This window comes from Mus musculus, chromosome 6 (genome assembly GCF_000001635.26).
Source record: "Mus musculus strain C57BL/6J chromosome 6, GRCm38.p6 C57BL/6J".
NCBI classification, from domain to species: Eukaryota; Metazoa; Chordata; class Mammalia; order Rodentia; family Muridae; genus Mus; species Mus musculus.
Genome location: NC_000072.6, coordinates 15772140 through 15798701, shown reverse-complemented (window position 1 = coordinate 15798701; position 26562 = coordinate 15772140). Strand labels below are relative to the sequence as shown.

At 39.8% G+C, this 26562-nt stretch overlaps 1 protein-coding gene across 2 annotated transcripts in view; it reads right to left on the bottom strand.

The window, feature by feature from the left end:
• Mdfic (MyoD family inhibitor domain containing) overlaps positions 1 to 26562 on the bottom strand; it is an 81604-nt gene that overhangs the window by 3468 nt on the left and 51574 nt on the right. The window lies entirely within an intron of this gene.

Genomic DNA, 26562 nt, shown 5'->3' with positions numbered 1-26562 from the left:
AGATGTGCCATGATAAAGGATATTTATACTTTTTACAGAATACATTTTATATTATTTTATGGACTTTTTGTTGGTTATCAGTCTGTTTACATATTGTACAATGTAAGATGTACTCCTGCCCTGAGGATCAAACCCACAACTTCATGGTTGCTATGCAAGAAGTGTTCTACCTCTGAGCTACACCATCAAAACTTCAAAAGAATTTAAGCAAATCATGTGAAAACCAAAGGATAAATGGAGTTATTCAGAAATCAAGATTGTTGGTGTGGTTGGGCTGCTGTAATAGAGAAAAGCACCCCTTGCTCCACCATGTTGTTTTTCTGTAAGCAGCTGTGACCTGACAGGACTACTCCATCACCACTGTTCCAAGTGTTTGGTGAGGAAAAGCAAGCAGCAAACTTTCATGTCCACAAACCTAACACTAGGCATCCCATTCCTGGAACTTGTCGGTTTGTCTGCAGTGGAGAACTTGGAGAGTGGCTGAAATAAAGGTTGAAACACAAAGGCCTTCTCCACACACTGAAGGGGTCAGAACACACAGCAGATAAACTACAGAGCTGTTTGTGACACGAAAGACTAGCAACTCATCCCTGACCTTTTTCAAGTTCCAAACCCACTCCTACACACAATGCTCATGCAGAAACTAAAAGGAGATGGGCATGGTGAAGAGCTTAGGTCTCTCCATTATCTCCTAAGGTGTTCACTTTTGGCGATAACCAAACATTTTGAAAAACTTCTCTACTTTTGGTGACAAAAACATCTAAAGAAAGGTTGTGAGTCGGTTTCAGTGTTTTCACTGTGAGAGTCTGATGACTATGAGTCTGAAGACTGAGTCTGAAGACTGTGAAGCCCCATGACCTTACAAGTTTCCTGGTTTACAGAGCATCATGGGGTGGTTACTCTGACAATTCTTCTTGTCCATCTTCATCGAAATTTCCGTTTGATATTTCTTTGTTCATTTGAGATTTTCAGGATGAGATTACAGTCGTGATTTGTGAAACATGTGAAAAGTTATAAAGAAGTACTTTGTCATTAAGAAAATTGTTTTGAAGGTCCCATGTCATGCTGAATGCCTATAATCCCACCACTTAGCAGAGGGAGGATCATGAGTTAAATGCCACTCTGTGCTACATAGTGAGAAACTGTTTCAAAATTAACATAGTATTTAATTGGCAGCATTTCAGCCCTATTTAATGAATCTTCAAACAATTACCCATGTGGACCAATTTCAAAAACATTCCACTGAGAACTTAATTTCTAATTTCTATGCTAGGTAGCATGTTTAAATTCCAAGAATGAGAAAGAAAATTTCTAAACACTATTCATTTCCCTGAGCATTCCTAAACACTAGGATACTGCTTGGACATAGAGATACCTTATATATGAGTCATAAAACATGTCACGGGAAGAACTATTTGTGTGTGATAAATCTATCAAATAGAAAGCAGGAAACAATGTTCGTCCCACTGAGCATTATAACTAGAAAGTTAGGCCAAATATGGCAGGGTCGTTGCCTATAATCTTAGTATTTAGGAGACTGAGGTAGGTGGGTCGCAATGAGTTCCAGGCCAACATGGCTTCGAGGTGTGGCCTATTCTCAAATAGAAGGCAAAATAGAGAAAGTACCCAAGGTGCTGAAGGGGTCTGCAACCCTATAAGTGGAGCAACAATATGAACTAACCAGTACCCCCAGAGCTCATGTCTCTAGCTGCATATGTAGCAGAAGATGGCCTAGTTGGCCATCATTGGGAAGAGAGGCCCCTTGGTCTTGAAAAGTTTATATGCCCCAGTATAGGGGAACGCCAGGGCCAAGAAGTGGGAGTTGGTGGGTAGGGGAGCAGGGCATGGAGAGGGTATAGGAGACTTTCCGGATAGCATTTGAAATGTAAATGAAGAAAATATCCAATAAAAAATTGAAAAAAAAAGGAAATGAAATGTTCTTTGAAGTACAGAGAATAGTCAATTGATGTTTTTCTGTGGTATTATTGTTATCAATTTTTCTCTTTTAAACTGGAAACTGTATTTTGTTATTTACTAATTAAAGGAGTAATTTTTTCTTTAAAAAAAAAAGAAGACAAAATAAAACAAAAGAAATTCATTGACCGAGGGGAAAATAATGGATTTTAATCTCTACTTGTAAACACTCATTCCTTCAGAATGGAATCATCACGCCTGAAGTCCAGTGAGCAGCACACCTTTCTCAGAGGGTGTGATGTTTATCCATTTTGACTCCTATGGTTTGTTTGCATGCTGTGCAGCATCTTAGTTGATGAACACACCAGATCTGATTTACCCTCACAGATCTCTAAACATTGTGGTTGCTCCTGGAGTTCTGCTTGACTATACATTGCTTTTAGAGAAAACTGCATGCAAGTTCCCGAGAAGACACTTGCTAAATTAGTAGCTGTAGGATATTGGGGTTAGAGTTTTGCATATATTTAATATTATTGGGAAATGGAATTGAAAATTTCTCCCCAAAGCAACTGTTCCAATGTTTATTCTAACAAAGCAAGAGAGTCCACATCTCTATCAGTCATTGAAACTGTCTCACTTTACCACATGACAAGTCATTGAATTTGACATAGTTCTCCCATACACACACACACATACGGCAGAGGTGTATTTTTGTGTTTGCTAATCCAGATTGTTTTCCTTACTGTGAACTGTTCAAATTTTCTCTTCAGTGAATTGTATTTTCACTGGATTCACACTGTTCCCACGTTTGCACTTTTTCCTCATTGGTTAATATACATGTTTTATAATTCAAACTACAAGCCCATTGTGAAATGAGATAGACCACTCTGTGTATAACATATTTTAGCTAAAAGAAAGCAACAGAACGGAGAGCTGATGGAATCTTTAGACTTCAAGCATTTGAAGTGCTGAGGGCAAATCTCAGAGTAGCGGTAGGTACAGGATTATGTGGTCAAGGCAGTGAAGTGCCTCAGACAAAATGAGAAAACAAAGAAAAAACAGAAGAATTGGAACTATTACTAAGACTTGGCAGAAAAATAAACTAGTTAACTTTCAGTGTTTCTGATTTACTAAAGAGTTGACAGTACAGGTGAACCTTCAAGCTACACTGTGTTGGAGGACCGATAAACAGCCAGTCTCACTGCTGAAACAGATATAAGAGAGTGGACATGCTGAGTTAATGCCTCACTTAAAGGTATTGAATACGCAAATCTAAAATGTAGAAGTCTGTGTCCACATATATGCACAGGAGCAAAGACTTTATGAGAGAAGACCAATGGGAAGACGTGATGAAGACAGACTTCTCAGAAGACGATGCGATGCTCTTTACAGGAAAATTAAAATTCACGAAAGCTCATCATTATCTGAAAGACATGGTTCTACAGGATTTACTAGAGAACTACTGGAATTACGAAAATCAAAACCCTAAACCAAAATACCCCCAAACAACTTTGAATCCCTCTAAAATACAAATGAAGAGAAACAGTCTATTAACAAGTACCTAAAGAAGCCACAAGCCAAAATTGTAATGATTATGAAGACATCTACACAAGTCCGCTCATTCTCTACTTACTCTCCATAGAGAAGCAGAAGAATAGACCCCTACATTCTATCACATCAATTATACAATTGTGTTCTTACCTGCCAAAAGAATTCTTTTTTTTTTTTTTTTGGCTTTTTCTGAGTTGTTTTGTTTTCAGAATTCTGACTCAGCACAATGAAAAGGTTACAGACACTGAGCACAAAGATTTGTTACAGATTCCATGCTTACCGCTGTCTAGAGGAGTCAGAGACCACAAACGACTTTAAGGTGGGGGAGACATGTGAAGCCAAAATGGATTGTAAGTTTTGCATGTCTGTATGGTAGAGCATGCCAGCAAGGACCACACTAAGGAGCTAGAGGCAGGATTTCCAGAGCAGCTTTGGCTTTAGGAGAACAGTGCCCAAACCAACAAACAAAATCAACAGCAAAAGAAGAAGAAAATATCAGGTGAGATAGCACGCATTATTATGCCAAGGAAGGAGCATCCTGAATTTGAAGCCAGGCTAGGCTGTACAGAGAAGCTCTATCTATAGAAAGAAGAGAAGATAGAAGAGAAGAGAAGAGGAGAGGAGAGGAGAGGAGAGGAGAGGAGAGGAGAGGAGAGGAGAGGAGAGGAGAGGAGAGGAGAGGAGAAGAGAAGAGAAGAGAAGAGAAGAGAAGAGAAGAGAAGAGAAGAGAAGAGAAGAGAAGAGAAGAGAAGAGAAGAGAAGAGAAGGAGGGAAAGACAAGACAAGAAAAGAAAAGAAAAAAAAAACAAAATAAAACAAAACAAAACAAAATTAAACAAAAAATCTAAAATAAACAAACCAAATTTGGGAAGAAGAGTAGAGAAACAAAGTTTAAAAAAGATGAGCTCTCTGCCTGTATGTGGTTCACTGTCAAAGAAAAAAATTCCTTTTCCCTAGGTCCTTGAGGTTTTCAGTTTTTATGGGTTTTATTTAGTCATGATTTGTAGTTTTTACCAAAACTGTTTAACCTTTAAGAAGCCAACTGGGTTCTGGGAAGGATGCCTAGCCTAAACTGGGCCAAGCAAGAATTGCGCAATTCAGGGTACTGAGAGGAGGACTCAGCTCAAGACCAACAGCTACTGTAACTTTAGGAAAAACAAAGGAACAGGGCAGCAGGAAAGAGCTTAGAAGAACACATCAAAATAAATCATTAGCAGGACGTTTGACTTTAAAAGCATCATCAAATCAAAGAAAAACATTCTCTTAGGAATTATTGCTGTCACAGTCCCAAGCCAAGGTCGACACTGGTAAGCCTGAGCTGCAGCCCATCTGAGGGGCTTGCAGCCCCAACCCATGCTGAAAGTAACAACCCAAAGGAGAAATAACCCCTTAGCCACTGGGGGAATTGTCTGTGACTGATCTCAGGAACTCTGTTTTGTTGAAAATGAAACTGAAGGTTTTGTCCGGGAGAACAGCCAGTTTATAATGAAAGTATCGCAGACCAGTATGTTGCCAAACTTACTAGGAAATATCGACATCAGCGAGGCAGTTTGATCGAGCCAAGACTTCATCAAGTGCCATCAAGAGACAATTTGAATGATACACTCAAGTCTATGATAGACAAGTCTTTTTCTTTCTTCCTTTCATTTCTTCCTCATGAGATGCAGTACGACAGGTACTCTTAATTTCTTGGAACAAAGATATGCGATACAGGAAGTAGAATACAAGAACAGGCAGAGAGCAGAGAATTCTCAGAATTGCCCACAACCCATTTTTTGAGTGAAGAATGATGTGTGTGCCTCTTATCTTGACTAATCTGGAGTAATGTTTCCTATGACTTAAAGTGCTTGAACACTATTTTCCTTTCTGGGTAACGAGTATGTAAACGAGAGAGTGAGAAGCAAAAAGATCCATTAGCACTTGACGAACCCAGGGAAGCAATGCTGGGTCAGAACTTGCAGAGGGATACACCATTAGTGTTTGAGAACACTGCTTTGAGATCAGTTTTACCATCAGGGTAAAGAGTGCCCAGAGTTACTCACACATCTCTCTGCTGAGGGGTGGTGTACACTGCACTGGGGCAGGGCCTGACAGGGGAGTGCATTTCTGATATTACATCACTGACCCCAGAAACTTCATCCCTGCCTTTGTTGTTTCTTAATAGAGAATGGAAAAGCAGGCCAGAGGTACGTTTGACTTATTCGGAGTCGAAGCTACAATGACTGAATGTGTCTACCCTTTGCAAAAATCCAGCTGGTAGGGCCTGACACAAGTATCTCCCCAGGAGTTCTGCTTTTCAAGTGCATGTAGTGTGCGTGGGTGAGGCATATTTATGAATTCTGCACAGTAGCTCAGCTGCAGGCAAATGCCTGACTCAAGACAGGGGCTGTGCAGCACTCCTGGCCCCCAGCCGTTGACTGACCACCTGTCTGAGAAACAGGCCCAGAGGTCACCGCCTACACAGAGCCTCTGGCACATGGCGGTCCCTAAGGCTCTGGGCCATGGCTAGAAAACAGAGGCAACATTTTCCTAATGGAGGGGAAAGAGAGCTAGGTCAGGAGGTTTTTCAAAAGAAAGTTTGAGAAGAGTTATATTTTCCATGCAGAGCTGACTTTGGGGAAATGAACAATCGTCTTCATTATCATCTTTCTCCTTTACAAATTCAGAAGAGTATTAGAAAAAGAAACACCCTGACCTCCTGCACCCACGAAGGGACACCTCAGTAGCTTCCCTGCCCCATACCCAAGCCCTGGAACCCACATGGTCCAATGGAAAGGTTACTGTACGGCAAAGACAGATAGCCTGACCTGTCGTTCCCCCCACCCCCTCTTTATTCTGTTGCCAGCATTGTACACAGCTAATGCATTCAGTATTCCAAACTGCTAGATTTGATCCAGAACTTGGTCTCAACTACAGCACTAGTCCAAGAACTCTGTTTGAAGGAACTTTTTACAGTCTAGGAAGGCAATGTTTATATCAGAGGAACTATTGTTTCACAGAAGTTTAACACAGAAATCTGAAGAGGCAATGGCATTTCAAGTGTTAGATAGTCTCTATAAATCACTACATTTTCATTTTCTATTTATTGAGTACAGTATATGATGTGCATTTGAGTAAAGGTGAGCTCTCTCTCTCTCTCTCTCTCTCTCTCTCTCTCTCTCTCTCTCTCTCTCTCTCATTTTGGCACAGTGTGCACTGAGGTCAGAGGGCAGCTTACTGGGATCTTTCTCTCCTTTTAGCATGTGGGTTCTGGGAGTTAAACTAAGGTCACCAGGCTCAGAGGCACCCCACCTTTGGGCCTTGAGTCATGTTTCTGCCTCACAGGCACTTGCCTAGAATATTTTACATGTAAAGTTAATTCGATATCTGACTTGAGAGTGGCTAAAATATCAGTGATGATGCAAATTATAGCAAGATATTTAAGATGGCAAATCTGATAGAATGCCACTGTCCCCGGAGACGTGATGAACACTAAACGAATATGGAATTAACAGATGACACTTGCTAAGTACTAGCCGTGTGATGGCTGTGATGATAGTGGTGTGTTGATTGTGGGGGTGGTGGGAGTTGTGGTAGTAGTGCCCGATGGGGTGGGGGAATGATAGCATCAAAATATGGTTCCAGGAGGACTATAACTCTCCTCCTATGTCCAGCCAGGCTCTGTAGTATAGCGATAGCGACTATTCTCCTCAAATTCAGGAAGGCTTGGGAAAAACTGCTCAGATACAAAAGAGGACGAAGCACCAAACGTAACTAATTCTAAGAGACAGACAGTGCAGAAGAATGAAACAGAAACCCAGCCCAAAACAAGTAATCTGTGTCTGGCTATAGCAGAAGCTTTCAAAATAATAGTCTAGTTTTCCATAGTGCAATGATTATCTGTTTTCTTCAGAAGCAAGAAAGCTGGGAGAAAAAAAAAGGTAATATTACATGTTTTTTAAAAAATGTATTTGGTGCTATTTTTAAGTTGATCATTGGTAAAATATGTAATGTAAGGTTGAGTATAGCTTTGAATAATAAATTCTATAATACTTTACTTAGTCACAAAAAGCATTTTGAAGAATTTCTATAAAGCTCAGAAGGTAAAGGTACTTGCCACCAAGGTAGGTGACCTAAGTTTGATTCCCAGGACCCATGTGGTAAGAGAGAACTGACTCTGATAAGTTTTGCACTTCACAAGTGCAACACACACACACACACACACACACACACACACACACACACACTGCCCCGTAAGTAAATAAATATAGCATTTATTAAGAAAGCATTGTTTTGTTTGTAAGCAGTCTGCATACTTTGGTAATAATGCCTCTTATAGTCAGGACAAAACAAATGTGAAAAAGTCCTCTAGTTTTAATGAAAATAAGTATTTGAATAAAAATGATGGAAAACTTCTTTCCAGATGCCGAATTTAACATTTTCCCCAATTTTATTTTCCAAGCTACATTTATTTCACAGCTAAAATTTTGGCTCGCCTCTTGTTACTTATGTCTTTGGTTTAAGAATTGTGCAGGGCATATTTCAAAAGAACTCGGTTTTTTAAACGGCAAAAGGCTCACAATGATGTGCCCACTATACTCTATGAAGTGATGATGATGATGATGACGATGACGACGATGATGATGATAAGTAAACTAATATACTGGCCAGTCAGTGAGAGTAGTCTATTACAGACACTCATGGAGTTGGCCAGGTTGCCTATATCCAAAATCCCCTGGCAGATAGAAGTAAAAACATGGCAAGAGAAGGCATGAGTCAGGCTAAGAATTTCACAGGACAGGGATCACGCACAGTTCTCTGGACACTTGACTTGCCAGGGCTTGGCAGGTATACAAAGGGTGCGTCTGCCATCCAAATTACATAAAAGTCCCAAACAAAGCTGTCACTGCAGCAGGGTCCTCTCCTGCAGAGGCAGGACAGCTTGTCCAGCAGGGGGCACTACGTCCTACAGGCAGGAGATGTCTGGTCTAGGGAAGGCCCAGGATGTGTTCCTTAGCCTTGACAGAAGGGACAGGCCCCAAGCAAAGAGTCACAGCAGTCTAACACACACATACCGGGCAAGATGAAGAGACAGGCAGAGTGAGCAGCTACCCCGGGACAAGACACCAAAGCACAATTCAAAGCTGTGCACAGGAGGTAAATCCTATTATTTATGGAATTAATTTGTGACTAAAGGATGGTTGTTAGTCTTTCCACATCACCCTTTCTCAGCCTGTCTCATCCATTCATGTAATGTGATGTTTTTCAAAGGCATCATCGCAAGCTTCAGATGAGCAAGACAGCATGACACTAAAATTACAAGGTATACGTATCGCCACTTGAATTTAGTCCCCCAACAATTCTGAAGGCAAAACAACCTAAGGACGGGTTGGCGAGTGTCCTAAATGTGACAGCCGTGGTTTCTGGCCTGCTAAACAAGACGTTCTGTAGGCGTGTCGACTACTTTAAATTGTGGGAGAGGAGATAAAAATAAAAACCCTCTCCCTGAGCCGCTTCACAGTTCCCTCCGCACTTCATCCCTGCCACCCCCCAGCTGAGCCTTCTCTCAGTCACAGCTCATTACTTACCACTGCCATTCACACTACAAAAGGCTAGGCTGTAAGTTTCCAGGTGGCAAAGGCTGTTTGTGTTTGTTTGAACAAGCACAACAGGGGAAACCCTACTTGGGGGCACACAGACAAAAGGACTGCAGAGAGGAATCATCCTCCTGTCCTCCCCAAGTGTCACAGTTGGGAAATGTCACATTATTTAGGAGGACTGTGATGCTAGGAAGCTTAGACTGGCTTTTCCAGTCTGGCTCTCTCACTAATGGATTAAGAAATCTTAAGCAAGTCATTTGTCTCTGTGTTGGTAGGCATACAGCAGAGGGTTAATAACTGCTGAGCTCTTTTTAAGCACTAAGACTCCATCACCATGGAACCTGTTATCCAGAAGAATAGATTTTTAAATCTAGCTAGGGGTCTTCTCTTGACCTTTTAGAGCCATTTTTATATTTATTGTAATATTCATTTCTTTTTTAAAAAAAGATTTTATTTTTATTTATGAGAAACACAGACACAAACACAGACAGAGACAGAGAGAGACAGAGAAATAGAGACAGAGACAAAGACAGAGACAGAGAAAGAGACTCTGCCACGGTGTGCAGGTACTCCACAAGTCCATAGTGCCAGGTCTCGCAGAGCTAGGTTTACAGGTGGATGAGTGTCTCCTGCTGTGGCCGATGAGAACTAAGTGCAAGTACTCTGGAAGTGTTTTAAACCTTTGAGCTGTGTCTCCAACAAGTTCCCAATATACATGTTCACTTATGTGCGTTCATACCTGTGTGTGTGTTTGTGTGTGTGCATATGTGCCTGCATATGTCTGTTTGTGTGTCAGTGTGTGTGCATATGTGCCTGTGTGTGTCTGTCTGTCTCTGTCTCTCTCTCTCTCTCTTTCTCGCTCTCTCTCTCTGTGTATACACAAATGAGTGGCTGTGGGTACCCATGATGCACACTGAAGCCAGAAGGAGACATCAAGTGTCTTGTTAAATCACTCTCCCCTTCATCCCCTCAATACAGAATCTCTCTATGAACTTGGAGCTCAGAGGGCAGGCTGGAACTTGTCTGGCTGGTGACAGCACTGCTGAACCCCCTAATGCCCCGTTACATCACCAAACTCAGCTTTGACATGGGTGCTAGTGGACCAAACTCAAGTTGCATGGACAGCAAGCACTGGTCAATGTCCCCAGACTCTTACCAGCTAATGTTTGTCTCCATCCTTACTGAAATAAAGTACAATGGAAAACTAACTAAGGCTGAATAAAAGCAGAATAAAATTTGGATAAGCCTGAGGACTGGATAGCCTTAATGTGCATGAGCCTTAAAGTACCAGAGCCTTCAAGCAGAGGATGGGGGCTTTGTAAAAATGTTGGGCAATTATCAACACAAACACTACATTCTTTGACCACAGGACACACAAGGCAGGTAGTATCAGTCAGAGAAGACTTTTGAAATTGGCAAGATAGTAGGAAATGTGAAAAGTAACCACAGGGACAAAATACTCTCACCATTTTTTTCTCAGCAGAGGAACCCAGGGACAAGGCTTTGATGGTTAAATTCAACAAAAACTTACTGAGCACTGGCTTAATAGACAGACACTGGTCTAAGGACATAGACAAACCCCAAGAACATGATTTTAAGAAGAGCATAGTGCCACTAGAGTGTGACAACTGTCAATGTTCAGCTAGAGCCATAGTGCTAGGGGGTGCTGGTAAAGCTGGCTGCCACCTACACACCTACACACCTACACACCACCTTGCTTCCTATTTCCCAGGCCCTGCTAGTAAGAGTTTACAAATACCTCTTAATTAAACACAGAACTGTAAAATATAGCTGGTACGGTTATCCTTCAAAGTGAAATGAAGAGAGGAGTCCCTGTCGATTCAGATTTGCAGGGTGGAGCTGTGAAGGACGACAGCAGTGCACAAAGGGTTGATGGGGAAGTCAGAAGGGTCTATGAACTACATCTTAAAGAAGGACATGCTAATTGAGACAAAAGTAGGGAAATGTTCCACCCAGCAAAGGAATACAGCAAGGATGTGGGGTAGGTTTTTTTTTTTCCTTTAAATAATATGATGACTCAATTTTGTTGGAGCTAGATTAATCAAGAAGAAATCCTTCAATTTTCCATGTCAGAGACAAGGAGTCACAGAGGACACACAGTCACAATCACAGGATCAGTGGGGTCAAACAGGTGACTTTAAAGAGATATGAGGCATTAGAGTGATATAAGTTGACATGACACTGGTTGAGGAAGAAATAAAAAGAGAAGAGTCGAGTGTCACTTCCTGGCCTCTGGAGCCATTTACCAATGGAGAAATCTAGATTTGCTATAAAATTGATTTTCAGTATGACATGTCATCGATATGAGACATGTTAATCCTGAAGATACTCAAATGCGGGTATTCAAAAGGAGCAGATGCTGGCCTGAAGCCTGGGGAGCAGGCAGATCTGCAGGGAGTGGAAGGTACTGCAGCTTTCATAGTGAATGACATTGTGCAGTTTCCCAGGGAAAATATACCGGGTGACAAGAAAGGAGCTGAGCTGTCTGATCTGGAGAGTTGCTGTGGAATACTGTCCTTTAACTCTGCCATGGCTACTCACATCTTGAATTCACAACAGCTGCAATTATCCACATAAAACCCTCGCAAGGTAGGGCCCACTAACATTCCCTTGTGGAGAGGAGGCGTATGAAGTTGCTCTTGTGGGACCATAAACAGTTAATATTTGGGAGGATGGTTCTTCCTATATGTCACCACATATAAATTGCCCATAATCTTCAGTGAGGGTCCTGTAAGCATCCTCAGTGAAAATCACTATTAATCAAGGTAACTTGAATGCAATTAGTTATTTGATCTGTCATGGTGCTCTGTCTGGAATGAGCAGAAATTTGTATAAGTTTCCCAAGTAAAACTCACACAAGAGCAGTTAATAAGAAAAAAAAGAAAGAAAGAAAGAAAGAAAGAGAGAGAGAGAGAGAGAGAGAGAGAGAGAGAGAGAGAGAGAGAAAGAAAGAAAGAAAGAAAGAAAGAAAGAAAGAAAGAAAGAAAGAAAGAAAGAAAAACAGGAAAAGAGAGGTACAATAAAAGGAAAAGAAGGAGGAAAAAAATGTTTGAAGAGGTATGTTGGTATGTCAGGTACTCTGGCCAGGGAAATTCCAGGGATATGATGGGGATGTAGGTGAATAGCCAAGACATAGAGAATGACTAAAAACAGACAAAACAGAGGCCACAAAGGTACGAAATCTATCTGCCTATGGAACAATAATGAGAAATGTAAAAGAATGAGCAACTAAGAAAATATCTTAAACACACACTCACATGCATGAACACATATATGCATGCACACACATGTTCACATGCATGCATACACAATACACATGTTCATATGCATGAACACAAACACACATACTCCCATGCACACACACACACACACAATTCATATCCATGCATACACACATAACACGACACATACTATCATATGCACACACATGTTCACATGCAAACACTCAGAAGACACATACTTCCAGGCACACACATACACATATTTCGAAGTAGGAACTCATCTCTGGTCACTACACTCTGGAAGAGTTCTGATAGAATCACAGTAACTTCTCCTGGAGTGTATGGAAAGCATTCACTGACAAGAAGTGGGCTACCACGGAAAGACCGGCATCTCCTGCTTTGAAGTAGAGGGAACCTGCTGAGGCTGAGGTTCAGGTGAGCCTGAAGGGAGTACAGGGTAGAAAGACCTTGAGGAAAAGCTGGTGGCCTTTTCTGTCTTTGTAGAATGACAGAATGAGAGAGCTACTCTGTAAAACGGGAGCAGACAGGTCTGCTTGTCTTCCTAGCTCGTTGTTACATTAGGAACACTGAATTCCACAGAACTCAAAAGTGTGTCAGATGAGTCTGGGGCACAGATGCTCTGCTGAGACTCTAAGAATCCTGCTTAGACCCAAGACCACATGTGTGTAACGAGAACAATTTTAAGTCCATCAAGATTTCTTCAGTAGTGTGACCCCTGGAATAGATAGAAGTTGAAAGGATAATATGGATCTCTGGTTTAGCAAGCAGTTACACCAGATAATGTCACAAGTAAGACTGGCATTTCCCTAAAGATGGCCACCGTGAACAAGGAAAGCATAGAGAAGCATAGAGAACAAACAGTTTACAGAAGGTAGGTAGATATATAGGTGGATGATAGGTAGGTGATAGATGACAAAATGATGATGACAGACATATGGATGGGTGGTGAATTATATTAGATATGTAGATAATGATGACAATAGCTGATAGATTTTTATCTTTATAGATAATTGGGTTCAAGAGCCAAGACCTCCAGATTTATCATTTTAGGGTATAGTTTTTATTTTATTCATGTGATTATGTGTGTATTTGTACAAGTATATGTGCACATGTGTGAGGATGCCCCTGGAAAGCAGAAGAAGGTGCCAGCTACACTTGAGCTGGGGTTGCCAGTGGCTAACTGTTCCCTATAGGCACCAGGATTTGAACCTCTGTCCTCTGCAAGAGCAGGAAGTGGTCTTAATCATTGAGCTATTTATTCCTTCAGTTCTCACATAGATTTCTAAAAGTGTTTTTTTCCTCTTATAAACAACATAAGAGGAGAATCACTTGACTAAGAAATTAGTTGATATTCCCCTTCAGAATCTAGCACACAGGCTGACTTTTGGATAATACCCATTTACTCAAAGGCAGCCATCTAAGTGGCCTATGGTAAAGTTGGCTTGCAGTTTCACTGCAAAGTCTCCCAAGAGTCCACAAACACTGGGCCTCAGGAGTTATCTACCACTGATATTGAAATGTTCTTTTTAAAATAACCACTCTATTGTCATTCCAAAATGCAATTTCTGCCTCACTTACTGAGCATAATTATTAGGAAAAAAAATAAACTTCAACTTCTTGTGTCAAGTTTAAATGATGTTATGCTATTGGGCTATTATTCCCCAGGAGGTCTGCATACTTCAGACTGATTTCCCTAGAGAAGCCACAGAAGAAACTTAGGCAGGCTTAATATGTCTCTGGAAAACTGTGCATTAATCCAGTTTATACTTTTCTTTCAATTATCTTCACATTTCCCCAAACTCTTGATTTTTGAATCTTCTAAGCAACAATACTATCTATGTGTGTGTTTTCATTTCCCTTCAAAATGAGTGAATTGTTTTCTAATGATCCTACCTCACTCCTCTGATTGCCTCCCACCCCTCTTCCGACCACCTTCTCAGTTTCCCTCCAGTGCACTTCCCAGAGTGCAAGGGATATCAATACCAACTCCCCCACACTCCTTAAGGGCTTAAGGTCACACACACCAGTTGAGATCACATGTGAAGATTGGTCAAACAGCTCAAAAATGAATATATATCCACATTGTTGACGTGAAGCTTTCCCTATTTTCCCTTGTACCTATCTATAGAAATTTAAATAATGATAACTCAAAACATATCATATAAACATAACATACTTAGCTTCTCCCCTCTGCTGTGACCTGGCTTTGCTAAGTATGTGTTCATAAAGATATGGCTAGAAAATATAGACATAAAGGTAACACTTACTTAGAAATTTTCTATTTACTGTAGTGTTAAGGGGACCATCCATGTGTGTCCTTTAGTATCACTGCAGTATCCTGGGAGTCCCCTCAAAAGCTATTTGAAAAGTCTGTTTTTCCACTGCCCAAGCACACAGGTTATACAAATTTATAATACATGGATGTCCTGAAACAAATAATTTTAATTACAAAGGGTATTTAGGACAGTAGGAGTTAAAAGCATGTGGTCTATATTGTTTCCTCATTGCTCTTTGTTTTTGATGGGCCATGGGAAAACATTTTTTAAATTTGGGAATGAAAATATACAGAATTTTAGAGATAATCAATGTTAAATTATAATAATATAATATATAAATAATGTTAAATTACTTAGACTATTAAAAGTGAAGGTAGAGCAAATGTGTGTTATTTTGTCAATGCACTCAGAACATCTAGCAGTAATCAAATGACTACTGTAATTCCAGAGTAATTAATTAAGGTAAGCAATATTCATGATTTATACAACTGTAATGCCAAATAAAAATTCTAGTGATAAGGCACAGAATCCTACAACTGCTACAGACGTTTATTAAAGAATTTATAAATGAGGAAAATATTCAATTCATGTAAATTTTAGAGGTTGAGGAAGCTGCTGCTTCCCTGTGCCCCATCTAAGTAATGATCTTCTCACCACCATTATCACCACAACCAGCAAGGCTTAACATCCTCTCACTAAAGGTGTATGGGTGACACTTCCAAATAGTTTTCTAGTACACTCATCTTAGTACAGAACACACACACACACACACACACACACACACACACACACACACACACACACGCCAATACACACACCAATACATCATAAAGTAGTCTATGAGCAGTACTTTGATGCTCTTTTTCTCTCTGACTATGTTTTACAAGTAGTAGAACACTCATGAGTCACCAACCAGTTTTTGTAAGAAGATTCAATACACCTTGCACATCCTGTATCACCTCTAAAATCCTTCCTCCCTAAATGTCTTTGCATCCACTGCTATTAATACCTCTCTGAAACACCTCAGAACTCCTACAATGTTCAGAATCAGAGTTGTTGTGGATAGCTCTGTGCTGCTTGTACTTTTATGTAAATTCCAATTTCCTGGAAAGGGCTATCTGCAATGAGGAATGAGCCATGAACTCAGGTGGCTTCTTGTGAACCAGTTCCTAGTGAATAAAGGAGCCAATCACTGGGCAAGTAGGCAGGACTTCCGGGTTGGATCGAGTAAGAGAGGAAGTGGGAGAGAGTTAGGTCCTTTTTGGAATGGGGACAGCATAAGGGAAAGATGTAGCTCACAGAGTTTCCCAGTATCATGGCAGATCTGCAAGGATTTGCAACTGGAGAAGTCAGGTTTTAATAAGGCTTACAAGATTTCGTTTTACTTGTTGTACCCAGAGATTGAGTTACCATTGTTTCTGAACTAAGTTTGTGTTTTGTTTTCTTTCACACAGCAGCTCGTCTGGGTTCACAAGAAAAAGGTACAGCGGCAAAGCATGAGTTTGCCTGATGTGTACCACAAAAGGCCATGGAGGATTTGAAGCATGGGGCTGGTGTGGTATGACATACCAGTGGGGACCTAGCGAGCTGGGTGGAGAGATTGTGGAGTTCTGAGTCAGAGTCTCTATGAGATGAAAACAGGTTAGCCATTGCACACCAGTGCATGGCTGGCCAGGCCACGGGGCAGAGAGTGGCACAAGTACAGGAACATGTCAGTTCGGGGTTTTTTGTTTGTTTTGTTTTGTTTTGTTATTTTGTTTTTTGTTCTTTGTCTTTTTTTTTTTAATATTTCCCAAAACAAAGAATCATTTAGTACATTTGACTTAGTGCCAAAACATAATGTATTTTCTTAGGTAGATGGTCTCCAAACTACATGTTTAGTATGGAATAATCTATAGGCCATTTGAAAGATTTCCAGTTAAAGAAATGCCTCAGGTTTAAGGAATGGAATAATGTAGGTAATTTAATAGTGTTCTCAAAACAGGATAATTTTTAAATGATCTAAAATCTGATAGGTATTAACACTAACACACTCACACACACACATACTTAGACACACACACAGAGAGAGAGAGAGAGAGAGAGAGAGAGAGAGAGAGACTATTAACACAGTGTTTCATGAACCTCCTCCCCTTTGACTCTCCCAGACTCAACATTATGCATCATCAATGACTCCCTTTATTAAATGACTTTGCCAATCAATACATTCCATTCCTAAAACTTTCATCTCTAGCCTCCAGTTCTTTTACTATGTTTCTTTAAGAAACCTCCTTGCAAAGAAATGACTAATCTTCAGCCTTTTATTTTTCTGTCTAAAATCAGCAAGACTTGCACACTGCCCCCAAAAAGAGACCAAAAATATGAATATCACAGTGACGGTGGTTCATCTTCTCTGTCAATTTGAGTGGATTTAGAATGATTGAAAAAGCACACTTCTGATTGTGCCTATGAGGATATTTCCAGAAAGGTTTATATGAGCAGGGAAGACTCACAGTCAATGTGGACAGTCCACTAGTGGAGTGGAATCCTGCTGAATAAAATGGGGAAATTAGCTGAACACCAGCATTAATCTTTTATATTGCTGACTGAAGATGGAATGTACCCACTACCACACATTCCTGTCACACCATAACTTCTCAAAACATGACCATTCCTTTTATAATGATCTAAACTCTGATAGTGTACACACACACACACACACACACACACACACACACACACACACACACACACGCTTATAGAACTGTGCTATGTTATGACTCCCCACACATACACTCCTGTAGCTTCATCATCAGGCACCATCCCGGAATGAACCCTTCAACTGTGAGCCAAAAGAAATCAGTGCTTATTTGCTTTTGTCAGGTATGTTGTAATAGCAACTAGAAGAGCAAATGATACAAGCATTACAGATGCCCTCCACGAATAATTCTCATTCATCCTATTGGAATTTCAGTTGCATGTGACATGTAAATACTTATTCCATTTTAAAATATTTTCTTCATTTAGCTGCCAAACTGGCTCTCTATTATTTTTTGATAAATTTCCACTCAGCTGTACTTTTTCCCCAGTTCTTTTTCATTTGCTGTCTTCTACATAATGAAGTCGTTGCTCAAGGCTGTGTTCTTGAGATATTTCTGTACTTTTTCCTTCTTGGCAGAATTCATATTAGACTTATATGGAAAGTGTCCAAAGGATGCTGGCTCCTTGGACAAAATGAATCATAAGAAACCCACACTTATAGCCTGTTCCATGTTCGCATCATCTTAGAGTGTGATGACTCAGGCATTATATACACTACACCCTCATGTTCCATAGAAAATATCTCAAACTGCAGGCCTTTCTTCTGAACTCCATCTTTCTGAACTACCACATATTGCAAACCACCAGTCATATAAATTATGGGAACTCAAGTCCAACAGCACCAAAACTAAATTTTCTTCTATCTCTAGTATCACATTTAGTTAGTGGCAGCTTCATCCTTCCTCTCGCCGAAACAATGGGAGTCATCCTTTAATCCTTTTTTCTTTCCTTTTGAAATCATATTCTTCACCAAACTGTATTCTACAGTCAGTGAATATTCACATGCAACTACATCTCATGGCCTCCTGAAATGCCATACACATTCTAACTCATCACTTACCCTCTGAATCATGGCAAGAGCTATTTAAAAAAGCCTTCCATTTACTAGTAATTTCATACTAGTAACCTATACTCATCAGATAAGACAAGGTGAGGTTTAAAAGCAGTAAATCTAGATCATGTCAGCACAGTTTGCTGAACACCTGCTCCAGACTTCCTGTCTCAAAATTAAAACCAGCCACAGTGGTTCATTAAATCCTACCATCAGTTCAGTTCTTAGAACCACTTGATTTTTAAATAAGGTATCTACATATATCTACCATCTTTAGTTACCTCAAGAATGCCACAAAAACTAACAAGATTTTTTGACCTTTTTTTTAAGTCTTAGGAAAAAAAAGTAACACCTTTTATCAGATTCTCAAATTAATACATTAAACCAAACATGATCAGTGACTGTGTAAGACACAATCACAATTAATTACAACTCACAATTAATTACAACTCACAATTATACTTTAAATCTCACCCTTTTCAGACCTCCGCTAGGACATTAGTTTATGAAGAGCAGACCATACGAAACCACACCTTTGCTTTCCTGTGTAACCCTTTTCGTCCAGATTAAAATACCCACACTTCAAGGAAGATCCTGATAGTGAAACTGACTAAATTCACTAGGACCCTCCTTCCCAAGTGTGCGTTAGCTGCAGGGATTGCTGAGAAACAGGCTCAGCAGAGCTGAGCTGCCAGAAGAAGCAGAGAGCATCTAAGTTAAGTAGAGGGTGTAGAACACAGACTGAGCTGCCTGGAAAGAACTCTCTTGAGAGAAAGTCTTCTGCTGTGTGTGTGTGTGTGTGCGTGTGTGTGTGTGTGTGTGTGCGTGTGTGTGTAATCTGTCACCTATCACACTGGGATGGACTTCAACAGTACAAATGCTTTTAAGATATTTGTCCTCCTAAAAGTAACTCTTCACACATATTCTTGTAAGTAACTCTAATAAAACTCACCAGTTTACTAAGTGGGGCTTTGGTTTGTCATTGATTCCCTATCTGGGATGAGTAGTAAATGTTCATACCTCCCCAGGAATCACACATCTTTTTTGTTTTGGTTTTGGTTTTGGTTTTTGTTTTGTTTTGTTTTGTTTTGTTTTTGTTTGTTTGTTTGTTTGAGACAGGGTTTCTCTGTATAGCCATGACTGTCCTGGAACTCACTTTGTAGACCAGGCTGGCCTTGAACTCAGAAATCTACCTGCCTCTGCCTCCAGAGTGCTGGGATTAAAGTTGTGTGCCACCACGCCTGACTACACCACATCTTTAAACATAGATTAAAATCATCATATTGAGTTTTGCTTGTCTGAACTTCAGTGGTTTCCTAACTCATCCCTCCTATACACATGCTCTAATGCCATAACTCTTTGTTTACCACTTTGTGCCTTGTTTTATTGCTAACTATTATTTTAAAAAAACAAACAAAACAAAACAAAACAAACAAACAAACAAAAAAACTTTGACTAAATTGAACTCAGGGCCTCGTGAATGTTGGTTACAAGAAGCTAACAAGTCCCATGGATCTCTGAACCAAGACACAAAATTCAGGAATTTGAGACTCATAATCATAAGACTCTTTTAATGCCTTCTGTTCAAATGGTATCGGTATTTGAAAATAGGAGTATGGACTTGAGAAGAGCCACTTTTTAATCAGCAAAGCTTCATATCATGTCATTCCATAAAAGTTACCTGAGAAGACTTGCAGGATTAACCAAGCACACAGTACATACAGAGCAGCGCCCCTGCGGTCAGTGCCTCATCTAATGCTTCTCTTGCTACTCAACGCTCTTGCTTTGATGCTGTTTGTAAATTCATTTAATCTAGTGTACAGAACTCAGATCTAAACTCTAAGGAAACTACGTGCTGGTTTGTGAAGAAGCCACGATAATTACCTTCTCATATCTTCAACCTTTTCTTCTCATAGATCTTTTTCACCCAAAGATAAACATACTCAAATCTTTCCCATCTCAGAAAAAACAAACAAAAATAGAAACTTAAGAAAATCAGTTCCTTCCATATGTACTTTGGCTCCGGCTTTTATGTTTGTTGTTTTGTTTTGGATATTTTTCTTGTGTGTGTGTGTGTGTGTGTGTGTGTGTGTGTGTGTGTGTGTGTTTACAAGGGTTTTACTTTGTGTTTTCCTAGTTACTAAATCTATTATTTTTGGGGCTAATCTTATTTTACCTGCAAACAAAACTTGGTACAACCAGATATGGTCACCTTCATGGTCTTAGAGCCTTTGTTCTCTGTACTCTTGAAAATAGACCACAGAGGATGTATCCTTGCCTTTCTTAATTCTTCCCAACGGAATGGTCTTCTGCTTCTCTCTGACTCTAAAATCTTCCAGGCTATCTTGTCGGTGTGGCATCACTCAGACTTGCTTTCCATCTGATTTTGTATCTGGAAAATGTCTGGCATTGCTCTATATCTGTCTCCTAAGACTCCAGCACTTACATACCTATGGCACTAACTTGGCCAGCCTTCAGGAATCTGACCCCAACCACCTGCCTTTCAGTTGGAAAACTCTACTTAAGATCAGACCATTCAGAGTTTCACATAACTTCTAGTGAGAATAAATATTAGTAGGCATCCTTGGTCCTAAACTTTCTCTCAAGGCTCATGAATGTGTTTGCAGATGTGTTTTCGAACTTCCCACTCGAATTATTTCAGACTGATCCCTTATAAGACCAGCCATAAGCAGCTGCCAACTACATTCAGTTATTCCTCTTGACTTTGTAATTTCTAGTTATTTTCCCAATGACTAGACTAGGGAAGTAATAGAAGACCTTGGAATGATCATGTGACTTCTGTTCTTGTTCTACTTAGGGGTAGTCTCAGACCAAGATCAAGATCTGTCCATCTGTCTGAAACACATATAACAAAACTTCAGGGCTTCTACTGTCCACACGTGGCACAACTTGGGTTTGAGAATACACCTTCCTATATTCTTGCCCACTTCTCCTATAGAGTTAAAATTGGTCTCAAAACAAAAGCAAGCAAAAGATAGAGACACACATACACACACACACACACACACACACACACACACACACACACACACACACACACCTATAATTTTAAACAACTGTACTAAAAACCAATATGCTAAAAAGCATCTGTGCAAACAGGGACATAGGTCTACTGAGTTCATTCGATTTCAGTTGGCTCTGAATAGCCTCTTCTCCCAAGCGCCCCACACCCTAATGCTTCCTGGCCAATCTATCTGTATCCCTATTGTTTGATTTCCTCCCCACCCATCTCCTGAGTGGATGCTGAGCTAATTTAAATGGTTGGATCAGTTGCATGACACAAATTCACTACAAAACTAAAAGCCAGAAATTCCAGTGGTAGAGTTCATACGTAGCTGACAGCTTTTAACACCATTCCAGATAACCTACAAAGATGTTGATTCTTTTAACAAAGGATTCATGGGGGAACTCTGAGGACTGAGGCATGTTTTCAATATCTCTGTTAGTGTGTGTGTGCTTTAGTGTTTCAAAACTTTGTTAAATCTTTTCTATTTTTCCTAAATTCTAAATAAATTTATTTAGATGTTTATTTGCTGTAAAGTTACTGATAATTGTTACAATTTTTAAACATTTATTTTTTTCAAGTAAGTAAAACATAAAGACTTACTTTACAGCATCCACACACAGCACTTGCTGTTGTATTTAGTGCACTGGATGTGCAGCGAACCCCTATTCTCCAGCGTACTGGCAAATAGTGCACTGGAAAGCACAATTCTAAACCACTCGCACTGATTGTTATTCTGCCATGCACTGGAAAACACTGTGCCTGAGAAAACAGAACCCAAGCAATCACAATGTTACCCAGGCAAATTAAGTTCTTTGAGGAATGCCATGACATATTTTCCACAAGTCATCGAAAATGTGTCTCTGGAAGCTTCAACTGGAACACTGTACTGACACCATATATCCTGATCATTATCCATCCATACCAAGATACTGGTCTGCTACTTCTACAGTTATAGGCAAAATCTTCTCGTGGGGAAAAACAAAGCTTTTAAAGTGTTATAAAATTTAGACTGAGTAACTTAACCTAAATGTTGACACTTTACACCTTGCTTCTAAATTTTGGATGTGTAAGTCATCTAAAACTATACAGAATAAAATAAAATAGCAATTGTAATAATAATAATAATAATAATAATAATAATAATAATAATAATAATAATAATAAAATAAACTGGTAAGGCTGGCAGAAGTTTCCTGGAGGACTTGTTGTTGTCAAGAGGATACTCAACTCTCTAGTATATTATTAAAAACAAAACAACAAAACAAAACAAACAAACAAAACACCAGCATGAATGTCCAGGAAAATGCACAGAAAAGAAGGAAGAGGAAGAGCCTTAAAAGGAGCAAAGAGAAGATCACAGAGTCAGAATCTCATAGGACAATTTAAAGAAGGGCAACAGAAGAAAAGACCAAAGAGATTGGGTTTTAATCCATCCGCAGGTCCAGAGAACTCAAGTAGATCCTCTTAGCTTCTGAAATCCATCATGTCTCAAACCTTGTACTCTCTGACTTAGCAGTAATAGTTCATCACTAAAGAGCAGAAAGGCTGCAAGAGAGTCAGAGTAAAGACACTGCACAGACTGCAGTGCAGGTGCCAAGTAAGAAGGTGCCTAGACATATACAAGAACAACCAAGGGAGTTCTCAGCAATAAAATGAAAATACAACACGAATTATTGTAGCTGACACAATGATGTCCTTCAGCAAGTCATAGAGAATGGGGATCCATCTTCAGAAAAGACATCCCGGCTGCCAGTGGAATGACGCCTTCCTGTTCATTCAGTATCATCTCTTCTATGTCAGCTTATCCACAAGATCAAATTGTTTATGTAAACTAATTCATAAAGCTTCTTGTACCTTTCCAATGCCTCCTCCTCCTATTTGATGGTTACTTTAAACCGTCAGCTTGACACAGTATAAAATCACCTGACAAGAGAGTCTTCATGAGGAAATGTTTAGATCAGAAGGACCAGTAGGTGGGGATAGTCTTGATTACATTAGTAGATGTGGGAAAACTGAGTCCGTGTGGGCAACAACGTTCCCTGGGTTTGCGTTCTAAATAGTATCGTGGTAACGAAAGCGAGCTGAGTGTTAAGCAAGCGTGCATTTGTGCCTCTTTGGCCTTGACTATTGATGTGCCATGACTTTTTAAAGTTCCAGCTACCTTGACTTCTTGCTATGATGGACTCTAATTTTAAATGGTGAGCTAAAATAAACCTTTTTCCTCTTCAGTTACTCTTATCAGAATATTTGACCACAGCAATAGAATAAAAAATAAATTAAAAAAAAATAAAACCTAGGACAGTCTTACCTTCAACCATTTAACTCAACTCTACCTCATCTCTTAAGTTTCCATCTAGCACCCTTTCCAGGAAGCATCTTTGTGCTACCGACCCCATACACCTCAGTAATGATGACCACAAAGCTGCTTAACCTCACTGAGTGCTTATAATAATCCTAAAATGTAGGTACATATAACATCCCCTTATTCCAGAGAAGATGCTGCAGTACAAACAGGCTGCTACCTCACCCTCAGGTGAATAACGGTCAAGGGTAGAGCTGATAAGCAAACCCAGGCAGACAGGTTCTATAATGTATATTCTACATATCAGACTACACCACTTCCATATGATTAAACGTGAGATAGCTCCAGCTATTGCCGTAGAGCCAGTGCTTTTCAGTTGTTCCAAGCACTGATGTTCAGTGAGATGCTGAAATCCAATGTGTACCTCTTACAAATACTGACTCTTGAGTCTCAAGTGTGGAGTGCAAATAAATTACCAAACATCCCTAAAGAGAATAAAAATTCTTTAACAATATTTTTGTGGAAGCCTAATTTTTACAAAAAAAATATAGCTATAACTGGCACACCTAAAACATATTAGCATTTACCATCTCTAGGAAAGGAAAAGTGTCTTCAAGACTAATGAAAACCCTTGGCAATTTGAATATTAGATGATCCTAAATTACACTATAATTATTTCAAAGGTTAAGAGTCTTACACATTTAGTCTTAAAACTCTCCACCTGGGTGATGCAATCAGAAAATTTAAGAATGTATGAAAATATTTAATTATACAAAACAGGAAGAAATCTACTAATTTAATAACCTTTAAGTAAAATGTGCTGTCTTTCCACATAAGTACTTTTTTCTCTCCGCTGCAAAAATGAACAATTTAGAAGAATATATGAGCTATGCTAGTTTCAAGGAAGAGTGAGACACCATGGTTTGAAATAAATCAGCACACCACTCATGAATACTTGAGAAACTGTAAGACTGCAGGCACCAGGGAGAACATTACAAACAGAGTCAGCACCACTCACAAGTCTGGAGAATTCAATCTCTTAGGGGAGGAAAACCAGTACAGAGCACAGGTGTGATAGCTGCTCCTCAAAGGAAAGGATTTAAGTAGATACAAGCTCACTGAAATGGAACCCCATGCCTCCACCACAAGAGGATTGCCATTCACAATGAAGTGATGTTGGAATGTTGGGTAAACTGTCTTTAGTTCAGACTAGTTAGTTATTTAGTTGGCTAGTTAGCTTGATTCTTTGAGGTCATATCTCACTATGCAGAGCAAAGTGGTCTTGAATTATGTCTGGTGTCCTCAGGGGCCAGAATTGGGCATTGGATTCTTAGGAACTGGAGTTACAGACAATATTAAGCCCACACAATTGTGGGCTATGAACTGAACCTGGGTCACATGGAGCAACAGCCAATGCTCTTAACTGCTGGGCCACCTCTCCACTGTCTTGATTACATCATTTCAGAAGGCAGATTTGTCTTTAAGTTTTGAGTGCCTTTTTACAGCCAAGCTACTTTAAACGCAGGACAGTCCTCCTTGTGAAAGGTGGAGAAAATTGATGCATTCCTCTAAAGACAGGGCCACAGCAGGAATGGATTGGCTCTGCTGGCATTGTCCCTGGCTGCAGAAGGCCCATAGTACATGCAACTATACTATATACAACAGTGGGGGTCGAATTGGTTTGGTTACTCGTGTGAATAAACATGCATGGGATTTGTTTTTTAAAATAATTGCAATGGAAATTTTTAATCAATAGACTTCCCTCCCCCCCAAAAAAAGCTGCCTCTGTTTCTTTGTTTGAGGGATATTTTCTTTTTCTTCCCTTCTTTTTTTTTTTTTTTTTTTTTTTTTTTGGTAGACAGGGCCTTACTATGATTTAGCCATGGATTGTCTACAACTAGCTTTGTAGGTACCACTGGTGCCAGAATTGTGATGCTGTTTGTATATTATAGGTGTGCAATCTTTTGTTTCTGTTCCATATTTACTTCAGCCTTCATCATGTATGTTTGTTCTACATTCAGCAATCTAACAATAAAGTACAAAATAATATTATCTGAAAACTTCAAAACCAGCTCTGCTTACCCACTTTGACACTATCCTCTCTTTTGGTTGCAACTTTTACCTTGAGTATAAATTATATTGATAACTTGGGAGACATCTTGCTGGCTCAAATGAAAGAATTAATATATTGCTAATACACAGTGATTCATTGCAAAGATGACCAGCTTGCACTGACCCAGTATGGAAAACACTTTTAGGGATAGGGCATTGTGTACGAAAGTAAGGCCTGGACTTCAATATGGCTGAGTGTGTGGAGTTCTGAGGCAGAGCTGACTGCAAACAAGAGGCAGTCTATCAGCCTCTTCCATCTGTGTTGTCTCATCAAGGTAGCACATACCTGCTATGTACCATAAACAGTCTACCTGCTTCCTGCATGGGGACTCCTATTCTAACAGCCAAACTATTTGTCTGTGAATTGCATACAATTATTAAAATAGAAATGAGGAAACAGGTACAGAGGAGTTCAGAGGCGACACCACAGTCAACAGGTTCAAGGTAAAACTGAGCTTCAAGACAAGACACCCTCTTTCCACAGCTTGGCCTATATGTGGTTTGCCGTATTGACCTTCTCTGAGGTCAAAAAAGGAGGCACGTGACTGTAAATGTGAGGCAAAGTTTAAGGGCATAACCTTAAATGAGAGTTGAATTCATGAAGATCTCTAATGAAGAGAACATAAGAAATAGGACAATGAAATGTTAATCATGAATCAAAACCAGATTACAAAATATTCAGCTACCTCAATTCTAGAAGCTAAGCGAAAAGACATGGACGGGTCTCTGCAACATGTTTGATACTTTCCTTGGTGTTTCATTCTCCTCATGCTCCCAATTTGATCTTAAATGCTATTTTATAAGAACTGTAGTTTATAGTGTATAGACTGCCCATATCCAAATATTTGGGGGTCAATTCTAAGTAGAGATTGGAAAGCAGAGAAGAGGATGACAAAATAAAGAAAT